The sequence below is a fragment of the Ochlerotatus camptorhynchus genome, unplaced genomic scaffold, assembly GCF_037179485.1.
Source record: "Ochlerotatus camptorhynchus isolate MF236.1 unplaced genomic scaffold, CSIRO-AGI_Acam_v1.1 ptg000284l, whole genome shotgun sequence".
Classification (NCBI taxonomy): domain Eukaryota; kingdom Metazoa; phylum Arthropoda; class Insecta; order Diptera; family Culicidae; genus Ochlerotatus; species Ochlerotatus camptorhynchus.
The window spans coordinates 545,986-562,845 of record NW_027040773.1 but is presented as its reverse complement, the minus strand read 5'-3'; the positions used below and the strand labels follow the sequence as shown (position 1 = coordinate 562,845).

At 40.3% G+C, this 16,860-nt stretch overlaps 1 protein-coding gene across 1 annotated transcript in view; it reads right to left on the bottom strand.

The window, feature by feature from the left end:
- The window catches only part of LOC135706581 (uncharacterized), a 65,920-nt gene extending 50,992 nt beyond the window's left edge, over nt 1-14,928 (bottom strand). Inside the window, exon 1 of the mRNA XM_065228234.1 lies at nt 14,675-14,928. The gene's annotated coding sequence lies outside the window, so the exon portion shown is untranslated. The remainder of the gene's footprint in view (nt 1-14,674) is intronic.
- Nucleotides 14,929-16,860: the final 1,932 nt, after the last annotated feature.

Here is a 16,860-nt window from a genome sequence, read left to right as displayed (position 1 = left end):
CACAGAATGGAAGGAAGCTTGAATCAAAACAAAATTGAAAGTGATTAGTGGCCGCGCGTTTCGTGAAGATGCGAAATGTGCGGCTGTCTGTGTCCCCCTTTCACACCAACCTGAGGCAGGGGGCGGTACACAAAATTTGGCTCACGCGTGCGCGGAGTTGCCTTTGAATACTAATTTCAGACCCCAAAAAGAAGGCCATTCAACCAAACACAACGGACGGGTGCTATGACCAAACCGAGTATCACGATAATAGTGGGTCGAGCGACGTGCCTTCTGGCAGTGGTATTATGCGCTAGTATGCAGTTCCGTTTTACATAATACCTATTGAGAAGGGACCAACCCGGGTGGTAGCTTTTATGGGAATAGGAAATAGCGGATTCGCCTGTGGCGACGGACAGTAAAACCTGAAACGTAATTTGCTTTATTTTTTGGGAAGTGGAATAAATGCCATGCTACCATTTAAGGGGGTAATGGCGGTTTGCGAAACCACTTTAGGCTAATCGGCTAATTGATCCTTTCGACTTATATTGCTAGAGCACCTTTAAATTCAATCATCTGATGCCGCAATCATAAATTACCAGGATCGTTCACATGGAAAGCAAAAATCGGACATGCCAACACTTTTAAACCGATGACTCAGACTGACCCCCTCAAAGAGCCAATCCATTTGCTCCGGTATTGACCCATCAACCACAAAACATGCTCTCAATGCCGAATCAATTACCGGAATCTTTGCTGTTTGTTTACGGAAATCATATACCATCCTCATCTTATGGCTTCCGTGCCCAAACTCAGTCCATACCTGTCCGCTGTCTACAGCACTGGTTTGTATGTTTAGAAATTAGGCTCCAGAGAAATCCGCCGGGAAAATAATTGAAAGTCATGCTGTTTACTTGACGTTTACTGTTTGTGTACGAAAGTTTGGGACGTGACTGATGAGTAGGATCTTCTTCGCATTTCAAGTTTATTGCTTATCGCAAATCAGCTTATTGCGTGCTCTCAACTTAGAGTTCTAACCGAACTTCAGCTTTTTGATTTGGGGTTACTTTGATAATGCTCGATGAATGTAGAAAAATATGGTTGAAACTCAAACAATTTGGTTTTTTTGAATATGAAACTTTGAATGAGTATATAATCTGAAAACATCATGCTCTTCCACAGGTGTTATTTGAGAGCTTTCGATGCCTGCATCATCTTTGCATTAGTATAATTGTTTGGCATACTCTTATGCCCAATCCGAAAAATTCCTAAACCGAACAAGGAATCGAACCCAGCCACCTCCAGCATGATCTTGCCTTGTAGCTGAACCTTTGCCGACTGAGCTAAGGGAGGCCCTTGATGAGTAGGATAGGCATGAGTGTATACATAGATAATGATTGTTGACGGATCATATTGATTTGAAAAATGTTCAGTCACTCGCTTATTCTAAATGTTTACTGTTCGGGGTTGCGATCGGCAAGCAGCGATTTTCTCATTATAACAGATCCACGCCTGTTGTGGTGTACTGCTTTAAGTACGCTACGCGCTTGGAAGCCCTATCTTAGCCATTAAGCAGTATTTTAAAAATGCGAACTAGCGAACTTGTTGGTTACTTGGGGTCACTTGCAACTTTCGAAGCAACTTTCACGGTTTTATCTTTATACCTTATTTTGCTTACATTTATATGCCTCTAATCTTGGCCAATGGATCTAAAGATTGTGCCCATCGATAAAAATCTCCTGTTCTTCAGTTGTTGTAGAACAAGGCGTTATCTGGAAAATATAAATGAAAATTTCTGCACTTGTACTAATCATGTTTGAGTGAGTCATGAGTGAGCATTTTGTAGAATGGATTTAAATTTAAATCACTGAACGAACAAATATCTCAATTGGGCATTTAAATCGTTAGCGATCGGTTTTTAGGCATTCAATCGGGTTCTTCCTCGGTAGAAAAAAATGTTGGCTGCCTTCTGCCTTTCAGTTTATCCTTCATTTATTCTACTGATGTCAGTTCCGAGTCTACCTGCAGAGTCACTTGGTTCGAAAAATGTACACTCGTTCGGCAATCTGTTTGTAGGTGAGGATGGCTATTTTATTTCTGTGGTGCTCACGCGAGTGAATGAATTTTCCCATGCTTGGGTAGAAGGTTTCTGTTTTTGGCCAAGTTTTAAGATCATCTAAAACAATTATATGGCAATCATCATAGTTAAGAATTCACTCCTCAGAGATCGCTAGAGCGTCACTTTTTTTTTATATTTTCTGCTTTTATTTATTCCATACAATAAACATCACATACCTACATGCGGTAATTTTCCAGGAAACAGCAAATTTCCAAAAATTCGTTTATGTGCACCATGCAGTCGAGTAGTTTTTTTTTTTTTGATTGGAGTAGGTGCCGATAAAAAATGTTAAATTTTCAAATGTGCTGCAGTAAACCTGTAGTGATGCAAGCACTGGTTAGGGAAAACAATTAAAAATTAATTTCTCACTGCTTAGTGAAATCAGAGCTGAAGTCTTTACCAAAAAATAGGCCTTATTCGTGGAAGCTTATCTTAGCTCAGTCGATTAAGGCGCAGCTTTAAAGCAAGATCATGCTGGAGGCGGCTTGGTTTAGTTCCCGGTGTGGTCTAGGCATTTTTCAGGATGTAAAATTACTCGACTTTTCTGGCATAGAGTATACACTAAATTAACAACTTTGGAAGTTCTGAATTAACAACTTTAGAGGTACATAGAACAGCTGAGAGCCAGTGTAAAGTCCAAACAGCGACGTAATAAAAAAAGTTGTAGTTGATATGAACACAGAAATCTTGTATCTAGCCCATTTATTAAGTAAACACAAACCATTCAAAAAGAATGTCACACTAGCGCTGCCTGGTGAGTGAGCTCTGAACTAAACTCTTTATCATAAGATAGGTCTTGTCCATCTGAACAGTTTTAGCAAAGATGGAAACCTTCTATCTAGTCCTTATGTTATGTTAGGGCAAACAAGCATGGGACAAATCGTTTCATTTTGCATTTACTACTCACTCACACGCATACAACATCAGAAACAATCAGCAGCTTCAGCACTGATTTCGTTCGTATTCGCATTGCTTCTATTCTCTTCGATGAAGCAGAATTGAGCAAAACAGACAGCTGAGCGTAACATGAATGATTCTAAGTGTAGTAGTGTGGAAGATTCCTCTTTTATTATTTTTTCCATGCTGAGCCTTTGACGATTGCATTCTCCTGAGTGAGCTGAATGAGAATGTTTCAGAAAGAATCACTTTTTTTATTTTCTAGCTTTAAACATATATTCAAGTTCAACAATTGAAAAGGCCTCAACTCCATTTTGGGAACAAACCCTTGAAGGCCATTTTCTCGCGAACCGAAATCTACATTCGCTAACCTTAAATACAATCGGGTAGAGGAGAATTTCCCCAACCTGTTCGTTTAGTTGGTTTGCGTTGGCGGACTTCGGTTCGCGAGAAAATGGCCTTACAAGGTTTGTTTACAAAATGGAGTTGAGGCCTTTTCAATTGTTGATCTTGTATTGACACATTTAAATTGCTGTAAATATGGAGAAAACTGTTAAACTGTAACACATAAACATAAACGTCACACAAATACCGTAAAACTGCTGTGGCCAATTCAACTGATTTAGATCGGTGAACCAAAATATATCTGACTCGGCTATTTAAATCGTCAGCATTCGGATTTCACGCATTCAATCTGGTTCTCCTAGCCCAGTGGCAGGCGCGTAGGCAACATGTTATACCATGACAGCGGGCCCAGCACAGCAAAATGAACGTTTTGAGCCCGGGACATCCTGCCTACTGTCAAACGCTGCTGTTGGTATAAGCCTTGTCACTGGCCTAGGTTCTCCATCGGTAGAGAAAATTGTTCGGCTGCCTTTCAGTTTATCCTTCTTTCCTTCTACTGCTGTCAGTTCTGAGTCGGCCTGTAGAGTCACTTGGTTGGAAGAATTTACACCCGTTCGGCAATCTGTTTGTAGGTGAGGATGGCTATTTTGGTGCTCGCGCAACATCACAATAGGTTCAAGCATCGTACCTTGCCACTTTTTCAAAAAATTCCAAAGAAGAATCTGTAAGTAGGGGAAATGTTGGCTTCGGCAATACCTTAACCTATTATCGTCAGGGGGGTAAACCAAGTCCTTGAGAGCTCAATTTTGGTATGTGGATACATTGTGTTTGGGAGCATCTATTGGCTAAATTTGAGTTTTCCAGGACTTTGTTTACCCCCCTGACGATAATAGGTTAAGGTATTGCCGAAGCCAACATTTCCCCTATTTTCTACACCATGAATCTTGTCAAAATCAACAAATTTCATCCGATTCGTAGTGAAACTCCCAGCAGCTCGTGGTTTCTTTCAGAACAGCTTCTATTCTTTAAGATCCGAAATATATTCGTGATTTTGAATATCTTTTGAATCAAATACATATTTATCAAACTCATAATGACCGTTTTATTTAAATATTGTAGGGCCATTTTCTCGCGAACCGAAGTCCGCCAAAGGAAACCAACATAATGAACAGGAAGGGGAAATTCTCCTCTTCACGATTGTGGTTTAGGTTTGCGAATGAAGGTTTCGGTTCGTGAGAAAATGGCCTTACAAGGTTTGTTTACAAAATGGAGTTAAGGCCATTTCAATTGTTGGTCTTGCAATATAAACATTTGCAGAGTTTTTAGATGCATCTATTTTATTATAAACATTTTTGTTTTTTTTTCTCCTTGATCCTTTAACAATAGAAATCATGAATAATCCTCGGCTATTCCATTTTCATTATTATTGTCTGGATCTTGATTGGCATTTTTCGCCTGATTTCTTGTAATCACATTTATGCGCTTTGAAATCTTCTTTTTATGTGATTTGATATCGTCTCTAATTTGTTCCGTTATCAGACCTGCAGTATCTAGATTACATAAATCTATTCGGCTTAACGTGTCTGCTACAACGTTGCCTTTCCCGGGTATATACATGACTTTAAAGTCATATTCTTCTAATTGAATCCACCATCTCATTAATCTCATTAATCGGTGAATAGAGAAGGTCGTGTCAAATTAAGAGAAGATGTGGTCGTCCAATACGCCGGTACGGTATGGAATGCGATCGGCGAACTGTATGGACGTAAATCGACAACATTGTGGCGGCTGAGGATATTTCTTAAACAAGTTTGTTATGCAGAATAAACAATAAAGAAAAAGAAGCTCATAATAGTGGCGTGCTTCATTGGTTATGGTCTTCAATGGGAAATCCACAGGATTTTATAGGGCTGTCGATTCTTAACCTCAAATATTCTATCATATCTGGACCTATGTACGATTGCCTTAAAGCAATAGTATAGGATATATAGGAACAGATCAATGCAATTACATTCCATTTAGTGAGTCCCACATCTTGCACATACCCATCATCAACGATCCGGTCATTTAGCAGAAGCATATCTGAAGTCACACTTCGGTTGAACTAGTTTGTCCCAAGAGGCCCCGATGCGAATAGTGGTCTACCGATCAGTTCTTGTAAGGCCAGTGCTCAATCTCTAAAATTATATTGGCGGTAGAATGGGTTTCGGTTGGGTCAACCTTCCCACACGACGACACTAAGCAACTTGCTATTCGGCAAGAGCCCATTACGAAGCATGACTGATCTGGAGTGGGCCGATATTTGGTGGGATACATTGACCATTGGTTTTCATTGGTAGTACATTTCGGAAGGCACCACAACTACATAAGATCGTGAACTTGGTAGGCTTGAACGTGTGTAATGGGGTGGTGGCAGGAGACATCATAATCAGTGACACGTAGGCTTGGGTGTTGTCTTCGGTCACGTAGTTCTGAGTCGTAGTTTTTTTTTTCTAGGGTGGGATTGAACTTTCACCCATTTGAGTTCTGGTTTTGATTTTTTCGGGGAGCATTTCACAGATAGGTGACGAAAATTTAGTCCAACATCCATGTCCGTGTTACACCTTCGTTTCAGTACAAGAATACTGTATTAGTTAGATTGCTTCCAGTTCATCTTCCATTGTCCATTTCGCTAACGTTCAAATTGAAAATGTAAACACAATCACAAAAGTCATTATAACTTTAGGGTTGCCAAACTCATGGGATACTGACACCTTGATTGGTAGACTTCCGCCTACTTCGACACGTTCAGCACAGCGGCACCCCTTGACGCGACCTTTTGTTGTAGCAGCTGTTTAAATTCTGGGGAAAAATTGGGTAGAGACAAGGGGTAGGTCACTCCGCACACCAATCTTTCGTCATCATTTTGTCAGTGTACCGCATGTGTGCCGCAAGTGTGCCGATGTTGCCGGTCATAGAGCAAGCTGCGATTGTTTGTAAAACACCCATCCCGGCAACCCGGTATTTTTGACACCATGAATGTTTTGGTTTGAAATCGCAAGCATAAATCGGATTGAGGATGACGCGGGAAGTGGCGGGTGTGCGTAATTTTGGTGTTTTGTGTTCATAGGATAGTAAAAGTCCTGTGTTTTAGGGTTTTATAATGCCCTCAAAGGTAGACCAGAAGCCTGGCCTTTTGTGATGAGAAAAACAACGGTCTATCAGTTGCCGAAACCGGTGGGGAACATTGTTGGCGACTGACTATAGAGGATGATGAATATGACATCTATAGTTTGTTTAGTGTGAGTTGCAGCATTATTTGAATTAAGGGTACTAATGGGGTCTGTTTAAGTCCTCTTGAGCTCGCTCTAGAATTTACATTTCGTATTTAGATCTATCAGTGAACTGCTGGTCTGAGTTCCTCTGGTATATTCAACTAAAGGATGTTCCTGAACATACAGTCAAACAGCACGTAATGTTGTGAACAACTTCAATGACAGTTGTCCAGCAGTGCTCCCATTTTATTTGCAACAATCCAATGCCTACGAGATTGTGCCGATGGATGTGCCCAAGTTGTACCGAATATAATTTCGGCATAATGTGCTGAGTGACTTACCCCTTGGGTAGAGACGAAGTGAATCCTGCAGTACCTCAAAGGTACCATCAACCGCGAGCTAACATACCGCGAGACATAAACAACGGAATCGTTTACAAGCTTGCATACAATATTGCTAATTTATGCGATATTGCGCATAAATTTAAACGAAATATCGTGTAAATTTACCCCAAATCTAGCGTTAACTTTATGTGCGCTATGTATCGCAGAAATTTACATGAATTTTTCAAACGGTGTATGATCTGATTCAACGTAATTGGAGGTGTTAGTAAATAGATGCTGACTAAGCCGGTGACATCAAGTCAACTACAGACTACTTGATCCGGTATGCAAGTGGTATGATTGGAAGGTGTTCCAGGAAACAAGAATGCGTAACATTGAGTAGTTCGGAAGCCGAAAATGTTGCTATAAAGGAGAGCTGCAAAGAGTTATGCTGGATATTACGCTTATTCGACGATCTGGGAATCCACATCCAGGTTCCAGTTACTGTGAATGAGGACAACGAAAGCTCCAAATCCCGTGAGCGACGTTCAAAACATGTTGACACGGAATACCACTATGCTGATCATCCGAAACAGCAAGGAATCATCAGTCCACAGCAGTGTCTGTTTTTATCATTTACTATCACATGCAAGGAATAGCGCTTTAACCCAGCGTAGTTGAAATGTGTTTGTATTGAAAATCTATGCTGTTACGTACGAGCGAAATGAACAAAACTTGATAGAGCTGGAATTAGGGCGTAACAGATTTTGTAAACAATGACTTATCTCGATGATTTCCCGGAATTCAATGCACGCCGACGTAAACCAACATGACCAAGGGATAGGAGAGATGTTCTCCTACCCAATGGTGATGTTGATTTAAATTAGCAAGCCCCGAGTTCCTAGAAATCATCGAGAGAAGTCATTGTTTACAAAAGTTGTTATGCCCTAATTCCAGCTCTATCTATAAATGAGTTAATTAAACATCAACGAATACGTGTTAGTTAATATTCACCAGTGCTTGATTATCAAACCCAAAATTGTCAAAATCAGAAGCGATCCTCAAAAGCAAAAAAATCAACTTCATTTTGGGCAAAATTATTATTTTTAATATTATCGACCACGCCTAAATCATCGACATTATAAACATTTCAGTCTAACGCAATAATGTGCTGTCGACCTGTGTGTAAAAACCAACACGACTCTTCAGCGCTATATTTGTGTAAAATGTAATAATCAAAGGGACGTATCAGCTTTTGTAAACCAGGGTTGCTTCCACTCACTTGCTTTAAAAAAATGTTTTTCGGAATTATACAATCATTAGATGATATAATGATGTGTTGTACTTATAAGTAACAAGAAGAGAATGTAAAGCATATGTTTGACTCATAAAACCTGGCAATTTCGCTTTCAGAGCGTCACAATCAGCGATCTTATGGTTCGTGAGCGTTCACTCAGAGTGAGCGCTCACGAGTCGTAAAATCTCTGATTGTGACACACTGAAAGCAATATTGACAGATTTTATGTGTCGAACATATACATCACGACCTCTTCTTGTAGCTTACAAGTACTAATTATCATTATACCATCTCATGATTTCAAAATTCCGAATAACATTTTTTTTATAGCAAGTGAGTGGAAGTAACCCTGCTGTAAACAATGTATTTGATCGTCGATTTGCCGTAACTGGTAGCTAGCCCACGCATGCTTTTTTTCCCTACCTGCTAGTGGTGTTAGTAATCGTGTGCGAGCTACCAGCTACGCCAAATCGACGATCAAATGCATTGTTTACAAAAGCTGATACGTCCCTTTGAAAAGTAATCGAGATGTTGACTTCGATACTCAGAGGTTGCCTTGATCAAGACAATGCTGTTATGTCAAAATTCAAATTCATGCAGGTAGTTGGTCTATCTGTTTAGGTTGACATCATTTTCCGCTGAGTTGAGTTTAGAAGAAAGGATTTTTATCCGCACTGGTCCACGCTACCTTCCAACAAATGAAACGGTTTCAGACATGATGACAAAGACCGGTGGTAACCACTGACCACACCAAGACTAAATGCTCAGTCCGCTCTTAGTGGCTCAGCCCGTTATTCGTTGAAGATTGGTAGCATTGAGGACGTTACCACCGGAAGGGAGGTTGTCGACCGTAATACATACCACTTGTCCTTTTAAAGATGTGAAAAAAGTTGTGCCACCAACGATGGCTGACCCCATTGTTTACGTACGGTGGAGACATCTACAATTTGTAAGTGGGTACGTGAAACTAAGGTTTTCTGTCTAGATACTCAGGGGTTGGTAAAAACCAGCACGCCACTTCAGCGCTATATTTGTGTAAAATGGAATAATCATTTTGCATTTTATCCTCAGAATCCTCCTCACCAAGCCAACAGAGGCAATAATGAACATCCAGCCATGAATGAATAAAAACAAATTCTCGACTGCTCGAGACGATCAAATGCATTGTTTACATAAGCTGATACGTCCCTTTGAAAAGTAATCGAGATGTTGACTTCGATACTCAGAGGTTGCCTTGATCAAGAGAATGCTGTTATGTCAAATTCATTCAGGTAGTTGGTCTATCTGTTAAGGTTGACTTCATTTACCGCACAGTAGAGTGTAGAAGAAAGGATTTTTATCAGCACTGGTCCACACTACCTTCCAACAAATGAAACGGTTTCAGACATGTTGACGAAGACCGGTGGTAACCACTAACCACACCAAGACTAACTGCTCAGTCCACTCTTAGTGGCTCAGCCCGTTATTCGTCGCCCGTAATACATACCACTTGTACTTTGAAAGATACTGGGCTCATTATTGCAACTATTTTGTTTTTAATTCTGTAAATTTATGTGTAAAATGTTGGATTTGTATCAAAACCAGCGTGATTTCATTGCACCTATTAGTAATTGAAGAATGCTCCGTTGAAATAATGACTACGGTTGAAAACTGGAGCATAAAGGAGGAATTGATGTCAAAACTGGCACATGAGATATGAGTTTTAAATCGATTAATCAGATTATTGTGACACAAGTTTAACAGATTGCACACCGTTTCTAGAATGCTTTTAACTTCAAGTCAATGGTATCATTTGCTACAAAACAGTCGGTTTTAGTTTTATAAAATGTGAAGCATAAATATGCTTAATAACTAGAGCCAAAACTTGCTCATCTACCATTCCTCCAAAGAAACGCCCAAGAATAAAAGAAGGAAAAATCGCACATGAAAAATCATCAACTAGACATGGCGTCAGATAAAAACATTTAAACTGCAAAAGAACTGCTGATGTTTTAAAGAAGGTGAAATTAGTTATGAAAAATCGTAGGTTAAAAAATCAAAGAATTGTTTTTTAATAAAACGAAAGATGAGAATTCAGAATCTTGATTAATGTTTAAAACTTCAAGATGATTTAATATCTTCATTGTCCCATCTCAGACAAAGATCTTTAACAATTCAGAAATTTTCCAGAGTATAGAAGATTGTTTTAAAAGAACAGCAACTCTCTCAAAAACAGGTGCAATGAGAAGTACACCATCGAGGGCGTTGTATGCTTTGCATTATATGCTACAATTGCATCAATTTGTACAATTAGAAGCCGAAAAGTGTGCTCTAAGGATTACAAGGTCAGTGAAACTCTTGAAGGAGACCTTAGAGGACATCTTAGGATTCTAAAAACTGTTGGTATCAGCTCTCTAGCAAGGAACAACGAAGACTGGATGGAGAAAAGATACAATTTCAATCGACTTTTTCAAGTAGTTGACCCTGGACGTAATTCATGGCAATTTGGTGGCCCGGTTCTTCGTCCAGGATCGATTGTTTTTTATACAGATGGTTCAAGATTGAACAATCAAGTGGGAGTAGGAGTAACCGGCCCAGGGATATAAATATCGGTTCCTATGGGCAGATGGCCAACTGCGTTCCAAGTTGAAATCCAAGATTAAGATTTCAAATATATGCGTCATGTCCGACAGTCAAGTTGCTCTGAATGCTTTAAAGTCGGCGACATTGACTTCAAAACTTGTCTGGGAGTGTGTTCAATCACTTCAAAAATTGTCTTGTCATAATCAAGTCAACTTATATTGGGTTCCTGGTCATTGCGGGATTGAGGGAAATGAAAGAGCTGATGCACTAGCAAGACTCGGATCTTCTCATAAGTTCATCGGGCCAGAGCCCTTTTGTGGCTTATCGGCTGCATCTCTTAGAATGGAGCTAAACGCGTGGGAATCTTCAAAACAGGAGGAAAACTGGAAGAACACTTCTATTGCTAGGCAGTCGAAGTGATTCGTGAATCCAAACATTTCTGTGATCCACAAAATCCTGGAACTTTCTAAGAAAGATCTTAATATATATGCAGGTCTTATAACAGGTCATTTTCCGAGCCGTTATCACTTGAAGCTGATTGGAAAACTTCAAGATGATGTATGTCGCTTCTGTGGCATAGAAAAGGAAGACTCGGAACATTTGCTATGTCATTGTCAGGCAATTTTCTATAAAAGGCGTAAGTTCTTCGACAAGGGGCTGTTGGACCCTTTGACATTTGGAGAACAACTCCCAGTACGGCAGTGTACTTTATTCGAAGTATAATGCCGTGCTGGGATAATGCTATTATTTAAACGATGGCGATCACTCCTCATAATAGTGATACGGCATCTTGATATAGCTAAAGAAAAAAAATGGGGAATATATCACAATAGATCAGAAAAATGGGCGCAGTGATGAAAATACCCGGCAAGGAAAAAAAAAAGAACATTCTGAGACCAATTTATTTCTTTTCGAAATTGAACCATTCAACCTAATAGCTTTCAGCTCAATGACCCATTCAGTCTAATGGCATTGGGTCTAATGGAATTTGGTCAAGCGGCTTCCGGCCTAAATACCCAACACCTGGCATTTTCAGAGGTTTTTTTTTCTTGAAATGACACATATGCAAAAAAAATTTAATTTACGTTGAGTTTCTGATAGATTAGGTCTGACACGCATTTTAAATGGAAAATGTTCCATATAGATATATTGCAGGTAATATCCATATATGGCCATAACCAAAAAACATTAAATGCTGAATAATAGCTTATTCAGCTATAAATAAGTATATTCAAATAAACAAAGCATATTCAAATTGTAAGCTGAAACGTTGGTTTTAATGCCCACAAAATGCCCTTAAAAATGTGGACTAAAGTCCGTTGTGAGTACTGTCATTACAGTTCTCGAAAGAAAAATATACAGATGATGTAAGAATTATGTAGGGGAAATGGCTCTAATGTTGGTCTATGGATCTAAGATTGGGCCCATCGCTAAAAATCTGCTATTTATTAATTTTATCTAGATGAACGCGTCATTGGGCGGTACTTATGGATATTTTTGGTCGCTATTGAAAATTTATTCGATTGCAGAATTTATGTACGGGCCCAAATAAGGGGCATTTAGGTCGACATTTCCCCTATATAAGCAATATACAAATTCACGGTTGGCATATAAAGCTCTCAAGTAATAACTGTAAGTCCTTCAAAGATAACATAGTTGAGCGCAGGCGAAATCTCGTATAGGAAGATGAAACTTAAGTGTCAGGATGTAGGAACCCAAAGACATACAGTATTGCCATTTATTGCAATCTAGCAATATTTTTAATATAGTGTCAACTAGTATGTCTGTGCTACTAGGGAGCTTCACTTTGAAAACAGTATTATTAATCTAATAGATCATCATCTAGTTTGATTCATAACCCCAAAATATGTATCTGTGCAACAAATTGTAAAGATTGATTAAGGTTTAGAGTTCATCCAAATAGTTTGAAATTTGAGTGGGAGTTACTATGGAAGCATTTTAAATTTTACTTGTATAGTTATAACTTTGGTTCTCGTTGTTCAAATGCTGAACAAAATTAATACGTGGTTGGACGTGGACGTATTGTTGTTGCGGTCAGTTAGCAGCAAAAATCCGAACAATGAGATAAATTGTTTGTTGAATATGTGCGATACAACAACACCAATTTCAACACAACAACAGCATCTTTGTTAATCGTTGTCTTGGAAAATTTTCATCGTTTGGGCAACTAGAACCACCCAAGTAACATTGCAAATTTTATTGAGGATTTAAAGCACTCTACAAGTCTAAATCATGGTCTACAGTACCTTCATAAAACCCAAATTGTTACTTGGGCCAAGTTAGAGCGTTGTTTGGAAAATTTAAAGATTCCCCATAGCATTTTGCCATGTTTTCCATATAAACCTCAAACCATCTAAACCTTCATATTTATTTACGATTTTTTGCATCAAACTGGATTGTGGCATATAAGATTGCCAATATTCAATAAAAAATGAGGCACCATAGTGTGTTACATACCGGAAAATTTATTAAATGCATTTTGAAGATGGTGCAGGAAAGAAGATTTGTAATGGTGTACATTTATGTTTCAAGAAAAAAAGGGTTTTGCCCTGCAAAGATTCTTGGCCGGCAACCTAGTTAGTTTAGTATCATCTAGTCAAATTATGAAATTGTGGTATCCTGATATAAGATATTTAACCCATTGGATTGAAAAGTGGGCCTAATTTTGAAAAGACTCACCTTCTATAAGAACTACTCATTAGAAAGCTATCTCTTATTGACTCTAGAAACTGAGTGTGAAGCAGCGAGCTTAGCCAAAAAGATTTTGTGTGAGAGTTCACAACCGTCAGTTCAAATAGAAAGAAAAAAACAAATCATAAATTGCATTGCTTCACAGCCTGGTGTTATGTCAACGCCAATTAACTGTCCATACCACTTTCTGAGGACCATTTTGGGAATAATTTCTCTTTTTGTGACCAATCCACCGCCATAAAGTTGCACAAGACCATAAAATGTATACAACGAATGCAGAACCGTTTCTTCTGCATAATCCATAGAAACGATTGGCACCACAGTACACACAATTTATTCCCATTAAGATTCACAAATGACACATCAGTGGCACACCAGGAACCGCACATCCCACTTTTGGTGAAAATTTCGCGAGCGGATCGATTCCACTCGGTTGTTTTTCTCCTTTTATCATTGGCCACTTTGCACTTTGCCGTCTGCGCGGGTTTCTCTTTTGAGCGCGGGCGCACTCCTCACCAGCAGCAGCACTTGTAAGTACGCGCGCTCATTCAACTTCATGCCTGTATTCCCCCGCAATTCCCGGTGGGTCTGAAAGGGGAGGACCGGAATTTCGAAGAAAACCGCTACCAGTTTTGAATTTTTAATTAAATGGCATTCACGGCCAGTAGCAACGCGGCCAGAAGCAGATTGGCTCGGAACCGAGCGTGCAATGCAAGAACTGTTACGAGCACAAACCGCCAGCTTTCTTCTGTGCTGCCCACCTCCACTTTCTCCCCCGCCTGAAGTGTGGGGAATTTAATGTTTTCATCACTTCCTCGCTTCAGCTGTGAACGTAGTAATCTTGACTTTTTTTTCTCGCCTTTTTCTCGCTTTACATCACTTGAGGGAAGGAAAAGTTCCACTTTTTGCTCTTCTCGTTCCACTACTGTCCAGCATCTCCCATTCAGGTGGACCCCGATTATAACGGTTTGTTTTGATTCGATTTCACTTGGTCACTCGATGTCTCCGGGGATACAATAACAAGTCCACTGAGCGAAAAGAAACACAACAGTCCAGTTCAGTCTGCGATCGGCAGGGCAGCGAAATATGACACGCAGCACACGGAAGTGTGACACTGATCTTTTTTGGTTTCACACTCCCAATTCCAATCTTACGGGAAATCCGGAGCCAAGCTCCGGGAACTTACCTTAAAATTAACACTCGATCTCCAAAATATTCTGAATTTGAAACCACGAAGGTTCGGGACCAACTCCGTTCAGCTAAGTTCAAGCGAATATAGATCACACACAAATTTTCAGCACTCGCTGATATCCTCTTGACGTTTGTGGCCAGGAGAGATCAGTACGCTTCGGCAGTTGGAGAGATGACTGAATGGAAAAACGTTCTGGTATCGGTTTATAGCTGGCCTAAATGTGGCCCCGAACGAGACTCGCGACGGCGACGACGACAACGACGATCGCGGTGGCGATTGTGGGACCCCCTTTGAAACGACGACGACGATCGAAACGAGCGACGACAGCAAACAACACAATAATATGCGAGCCGGACTTGGTCGATGCCACAATGAAGTGTCGTAGCGATGGGTGGTTGGGTGAATGGAGCATAGGTACATATGATGGGTTTAGACCCCGGTGTGGGTCGATGCATGGAAGATCGGTGCAAGGAGAGAGAATGAGTATACATGGAGAGAAAACGATCGGAGTATTTTTGCGAGAGTGAGAGATTTGCCGCACCTGGAAGCTTTTCGCGAGAGCTTGAGCGATGTACACTGATGGTTGAAAAATTTGAGACCGAAACATATGGTGAAAAACCGATGGTGATTGCGACCTCATTAAAAAACGAGTCTACCCACCTATGGTGTAAAAATACAGCAATGTCACAACAAACGCAACAAACAAGCGCCAAGTTGTGTAAATTTTGAGCACTCGAGCGTTGTGCTTTGTTTTGGGGCATGAAGTAGTTCGCCTCCTCGTGGTGTGCCCTGGAAACGTTAATTATCGAACCCAAGGGAGAGATATTGCGGCTAAACGAACTACCGCAGAGTAAGGACGCTGGAACCCCATCCAGCTCGTCCCAGGAGGTTGATAAGTCCTGCACAAACCCTCGTTGTGCAAAGGCAGGAGTGACACCGGGTTCTTAGAGTGCTTAGCACACGCAGCTGGTAAGCGGTCACATCTGTCCTGTTTGGCCCTGGACAGTTGGCTGGCTATCACGTCTGCTCTAGAACTCAGGCGAACAACTAACAGCGATTAACAAGAGGAAGGCCCTGCACAGCTGCTCACTGTGCAGTAGCGAGTGTCACATCTGACACAACACTTAGTGATGCGCCATAGCGCAACCGGCCCCCTCCCATGACGTAATGCCTTCGGGCGGTTCCAGGGAGGGCAAGGGCCTAGAACACATGGTAAGGTTTAGTGGCTCGGGAGCGCTACATCTCCCATCCCCACACCCTGAGTTATCTTCTCAGGTGCCTGGGAGCAGATTCCCCCCTGTATAAAAAAAGCACTTATGAGTTTTCCGTTCATCCTAGGAATATCCCGAGGGGGACAACTTTATCTAAGCATCAGGAAAAAAAAAATCAAAATGCTGTTGTGAGATGCACGTTCGCTTGAAGAAAATTGATGAAGATTTGAAAATTTCATGCAAAAATTTTAAGTGACATGTGAATAGATGGTTTTAGATGCAAGAGATGTAAAAAGTTTTTTCGTAGATTGATACGCTAATTTGATTTTTTCCGACAATCTAAAATTGAGATTTAGATGTTTCGTACCCCCAGGAATATCCCAGGATGGTTATCTCATAGAAGACTACTGTCTTCAGCAAAGTTGTTCAGTGTATCAAGGCCTTTTGATTAGTGTGTATTGGGGTACACTTTGTGAAAACCGAAAATGGAACATGTAACGAAATTAAGAAAGATTTGAACGTTAATAAGTCAGCAGCCCCTGGACCAATTTCAATAATTTTATCACCAATCGATCAGAAATATTTCTACGCATCGGAAGCAACTTCTTACTGTTGATTTTTAACAAGACACTATTGAAAATGTGGAAACTGTCAAGCATTGTCCAAAAGCATCAAAATAACTAACAAATCCACCAATTACTTACCTGTATATGCTGCTTCCCCAACACAGTCATCAAAGAGTCGTTAGTAGACGAAACAAGTCGAAGTGGCATTCGCCTCCGATCTTCGGGCGTGTGCGAATGAGGAGGATGCAATTGCGTAACATTTTGCACATTCATCGCCATTTTCAGAACCACACGTCCCCAACGACCACACAAAATGCTCTCCAGAGTTGTAATCTTGTAACCAAATTTGGAAACAGGGGTGCATGTGATTTTGATCGATTCTCTGCATTGACTTTCTGTTTCG